This window comes from Mus pahari, chromosome 19, assembly GCF_900095145.1.
Source record: "Mus pahari chromosome 19, PAHARI_EIJ_v1.1, whole genome shotgun sequence".
Taxonomy (NCBI): Eukaryota; Metazoa; Chordata; class Mammalia; order Rodentia; family Muridae; genus Mus; species Mus pahari.
Genome location: NC_034608.1, coordinates 55576680 through 55582827, shown reverse-complemented (window position 1 = coordinate 55582827; position 6148 = coordinate 55576680).

Sequence of the window (6148 nt, the reverse complement as noted above, 5' to 3'; positions counted from 1 at the left end):
TAAACAGATCATTTAGATACCAAATACAACTAATAGGAATGAGAATTGATTGGAGTAGATTTATAGCAGTGGGACTAGTCTAAGGGTAAAATCTAGAGAAATAGTTTCAAACAAAGGCAAGAAGTTTTGACAAAAGTTTTAATGATGGAGCATAAAGGACAATCATGTAATAATTTCATCTGAGATTAGAAATGCACAGAAATAATTCGTAATCATGGAATACTCTACACATTAATTTCTATGTATATTGAATATATGAAACTAATGGTGTATTCAGAGATTTGAATTTTTTAGTATAAAATATGAAAAAAACTTGTTTGAATTGTACATATAAATGAATTTCATAAGTACCACCTATAAGCTTTGGATGGGATTTTCAACAGATATAAAGAAGAGCAACATGAGCAGAGAAATTACCCTGAACACAGAAAGTGGACAGGAAAGTGGCAGGAGAATCGAGAAAGATGGGAATAAACTAGGTGTCTAAGAAGAAAGGTTAAAGACAAGAGCAGCAACAGGATTGCAGAGTCAGGCACACACAAATTTATTTGTGGAACCAAATCAAACCAGAGCTAATCTAAAAATAACAAAGTAGAATTTATACACTCAAGTTTAAGAATAGCTGTGATTGAAATATTTGGGAACAAAGACTTTCTGCAGTGAATGCAACTGATTGCAGTATAGAAAGTTCAACTATGCAAGTTCTATGCTGTCTTGCCTATATTGCAGTATTATCTTGTTCTTCTTTAATCTGGGAAGGATATATTTTCATGAGCTATCAATTAATATTTATACCATGAAGTTGTCTATTTCTAGACATATTTTAGATAGGAGTGAGAGACATATATAGGATGAAAACATTTAAAAATATCAAGGACAGGACAAACTGTATGGTTTGACAGCTTGGGGAAATGTGTTAAATGCATAATATAATGGGAAGCTACCAGAAACTTCTAAATAAATGGCTGCTGAGGTCTGATATGATGTAAAATAAAACTCAGTCTTCGCTATGCACTATAGCTTAGAATCGGCATGTGCCTAAGGCTTCATGTATTGCAGGCTAAGTCCCTTGGAACTTCTGTTGCTGTTGTTATTGAAAATAGATTCTTCTTTCCTATATCACATCTCAACCACAGCTTCTCCTCTCTGTACCCCTCCCAGATTCCCCAACCTCCCCTAATCCCCTCATCCTAAGGTCTACTTCCCTTATGTCTCCTCCCCAGAAAAGAGCAGGCATCTTAAAAGATAACAGTCAACAAGGACAAAATAAGACACAATAAGACAAGGTGAATACCATCAGATTAAGGCTGGGCAAAGCAAGCTGATAGGAGGAAAGGAGTGTCAAGAGCTAGCAAAAGAATCAGAGATACAGTCACTCCTACTATAAGGAGTCTCACAAGAATACCAAGCTACCAGTCATAACATATATACAGAGGACCTGGTGGAGCCCCAAGAAGGCCCCGTGCTTGCCATTTCATCGACTGTGAAATTATATGAACCCTGCTTAGCTCTGACTCTTAAAGTTTTCACTCCCCCTTTTCTGTGGGGTTCCCCAATCTCCTAGGTGAGGAACCCACTGAAGACCTCCAATTTAGACTCTCTTGGCATAATGTCTGGCTGTGGGTTTCTGCACCTTCTCCCATCTTCTGCTGAAGGAAGACTCTGGTGATGACAGGACACCTATCTATGACTCAAGCAGAATATCATCAGGAATCATTTTGCTGATTTCTTTTCTTTTCTTTTGCTTTTTTTGTCAGTTCATGTTTGGTTCTGCTCTAGGGCTCTGGGCTATCTAGTCTCAGTTTCCTGGCAATCTATGTAGTGGAAGGCATAGACTCCCACTCATAACAGGGATCTCAGTTATGTACCATCATTGCCACAGGACATTGAGGCAGGGCAGATTGTAGGTGAAGTTTGTTGTGACTGTTGACATGCTCTTTCCATAGCCTGCAGAGTATCTTTCCAAGCCAAAAAAGACTGGAATGTAGAAGTTCAGGCTTCAAGCCCACACTAGCTCCACCTCTCTACAGGAGCTGGAGCCTTTCAGGGGTAGAGTTTTGTGGAAGGAAGTGATGTTCTTGGGGACATTTTTTGGAAGGGACCATTGGGGAAAATTATTGCTATTTGTGGCTTTCTTTAGCTGACCAGCCTCCAAGAGTTGAGCATCCCCCACCATTATATGATCCACCTTTATATGATGAGCTGTTTGCCTGTAGAGAAGTATGAGATCATTTTGTTGAGTGCAACCTAAAGCTAAAAGGTGAAGTCTTGTAAGAAATAATATGAAACCGCGAATTAAAATGAAGACTTGCATTGGATTTGAGATAGAATCAGGTAGTGATACAAATAAATCAACTTTGAAGAGGACGGAGGTTAACAATCCTACAAACGTAATGGGAAAACCCAGCTATACGGAGTGTGCAAGAACAATATTATAAACTTGTGCTAGAGAATTGAGAAGCAACACAGACTCATTTAATAAAAATTTAAGGACATATTAGGTAAGACTACCAAAGTAGCCCCTGGACTTGGGTGTAATATCATTTACCACTGACTTTTCATTCCTCTAGAGAAGTTACATTATCAGAGAGGTTGAGGAGGAAAGGATGTGAACAATACAGAGGAAGTAAGTTCACCCTAATTTCTAAAGCTTGGCTGGGAGGGGAAATGGAAAATGGTTGTTGGTTTTCCAAATTTTGTGTGTTCAAACAAAAAGTGATTTGATAAATTTGCAAAAGCAATAGCAATAACAATATAGAAACACAGTAGAGTAAGAAAACTCACTTTGAAGAGTAAAGGAATGCCAAACACAGTAGAGGAAAAAAATTAATCCTCAACAGCACCTGAGGACCTGAGTCTGACACAGGAGGAAAGGATGCTGTGGACCTGAGTCTGACACAGGAGGAAAGGATGCTGTGGACCTGAGTCTGGCACAGGAGGAAAGGATGCTGTGGATCTGAGTATGACAGGAGGAAAGGATGCTGTGAACCTGAGTCTGACAGGAGGAAAGAATGCCGAGGACCTGAGTCTTACACAGAAGGAAAGGATGCTGTACAGTCAGTTGGGGAAGTAAGGGAGGCTGCACATCGAGTCAAGATGCAGACTGTGGAAAACATGGATTGCCATGGGCCAAAAATGCAAAAGTGGGTTGCAGAGACTCATTAAGCAATTTTCAATTGCTGAAGTAAAAGTTAAGGTCTTAATGTTTAAATTGAAGTAAAAAAAAAAAATACCACTGAGGCCCATTAAGAATAGTTGAAACAAAAACAAATGTACAAGCTAATAGTGTTATTTTTCTCTTCCAGTATTGACTTTATTTAATGAATAATCTGTCCTGGGCGAGAATATTACATACGAGCACATTATTATTTTCTTGAATATGAATCAATAAATTAAAGTTGAGAATACTTATATTTTCTTATAATTTTTTCCTCAAGAATTTACTTTATTCTGTTATGTTTCCCTCTATTGTTCCTTCTGTAAATACCTTACTTACAACAACATGTAATTACATTACTATCACCCCAAAGAGATGTGACTATTGTCTTAGTTCATATAATTCTGAAATTATCTAATGTATCATGTTAGAGCCACCAATCCAGTTTTAGTTATAGGGCATGGTCACCCCACTTCAACGTGCAGAAGCATGGTAAAGGGGCACAGCAGCAACGTCCAACACTTAAGAGTAGTACTTGGGGGAATCCAAATGTCTGCTGGCAACTGAGTCTTATTATGGGGCAAGATCTAGCACATGCTGCTCCTCTGGGCCTTTGCTGTGTCCTGGATGCCTCAGCACTCTTGACTCTGGGCAGTCTCAGTGCAGATATTAGCAGGCATTGGCAGGCACAGCCTTGACATTGGCAAAGGCTGTGTGCAGTGGAGGCACCTTGGGGAAGCTCAATGGTGATTCAGATGGAGGGCGCTGGGGGCCTGGCTACTGACATTGGCAGGAAGGTACTGCAGAGATGCACACAGAGCAAATGACAAGACACCGTGCTATTATGCAGACGCTCATCTCTGAGGACCAGTGAGGCATGTCCCTGCATTCCTCAGGGGAAATAGGGGAGAAACTGAGGTGAATGCTGTTAAGCATTTGAGAAGCAGAGGCGGAGAATTACACTATGGTTTATATTAAAAGTCTCACTTCATTCCCCATGTAGGATGGATACAAAATGAGAGCTTCATCTTCATAAGCCTTAAGGCATCCCTTTCCTAAACTCATATCCATTTGTCATCTCCTACTCTTGCATTTTAATTCACTTATAAACATATTAGGTTGAATTAGTATTTATACATGTTTGTTCATTATGTACAATATAATTATGTAAGTGCATGGAATGTGTTAAGTATAGTAATAATACAGATAATAGAGGGTACATAGGCATAAAAAATAGAATAAGTGATGTGATATTAATAATATTTCATTGCAGCAAAGCTTAAGTTGTTATCTTTGTTTTGTATATGTATTGTCACATTTACTCTTCCTACAATGATGATACTTGAAGGTTTCACTGCAAGCCTACCCACTATACTTTAATAATTCATTAAAAGTTTTTTTCTGAATGATTGTATTTCAGTTTAATAAATATAGCCTTAGAAGATAGATAATATCACTATTTTATGGACTATAGTAACGTAAGAGAATGAGGATTAATAGCTCTATTCACATACCTGGTATGGGAAAGTAGGACTTAATGCCATTGACTCTGCTTTTAGTACTAAAATTTACCACCTCCCACTGAGAATCTGACTTTAAATGTTATTATGTTCTGTCTATATATTTGAGATTTGTCACCTTTGTAGATATAGTCTCATTCTGTTTTCCGAAGTTCTGCGACAGTATCAAAGCTAAAGTCTTTATTGCCCCTTCTGTGTTTTTGTGCTTAGGCTTGCCACATCAGCTGGTCCACACAGTGGTCTGAAAATGAATGTCTGGAACAATTTGTTTTTCTCATTCTAACCATTCTGTTTCTGAACTAATGGATTGTTTAACTATAATGAAATGTTCCCATTAGAGGCTTTTACTTTGAAAACACCTGACTCTTGTTGAAGGTCACAGGCTTTATGTCTAGGCCACAATGCTCATGGCTTCAGATATGGGAAGGACAAAATGAGTGTTTATGAGTAAGGACATCAATGGAGAGTGAATTTATGATATAGTATTATAAGATCAGGTATGAAATTGGTATATCTTCCAGTGGCATCTACCTTCTACCCCTTGTAATTGCAGTATTAAATAAAATTAAACATACTAATGTTTTACTTTTTAATTAAGTGTATGTAATAAGACCTCATGTGTGTATAGTATGTCTACATTTTATTGCTAATATACATTTGGAATATTTTGATTTTGGCACAATAAGCAAACATGGAAGACTATCTAGTCCAATGGCTCTCAGCTTTTTTAATGGTGTGACCATTAACTCAGTTCCTCATGTTTTTATGTCACAATTTTAATTTTACTACTGTTGTGAATCACAATGTAAAGATCTGATATGCAGGATATCTGATATATGGACCCTGTGAAAGGATCATTTGACTACAAAAGAACTTGAGACCTACGAGTTGAGTTTTTTAGTGAGCCTCCATATTTGCTCATGTGTATTTTATCTTTTAAACAGTGCTGTAACAATGCTTCATATTCAACTCTTCTGAAATGTAGGCAGTGTGTATGGTGATAACCATCTGGGCTTGATGCAATGTGAACAGAAGTCCTGCATACTGTTTATGAAAAGCAACTTTTCTAGATAATGCCTCAAACTTACCTTTCCCTTTACTTCTTATCCAGAACGACCTGTGACTTGTGAATTTGGCTCAGCAGTTACTTATGTCAAGATATCAACTATAAGAGGGGCAGATCACTCACCTGCTGAACTTTAGTTCAATGGAAAAACAAGTCAAAGACAACAGCCATGGTATGTGTGTTGTTAACTGTGTGCTAAAGGAAGAGATATAAGGAATGAGGACAAAGAAATAGAAGAAGCCAAGAATTCTGGAATACCAAGTACACAGAAATGTCACTTGACTTTATATACCAAAAAGCAAAATGGAAATTTCTAAGAAGCTTTCACATGGAAAGGACCAGGAAAAAACCATCTCTTTAGTAAATGCAATCATATTTGTGACATAACTTATGTTGTCAACATTC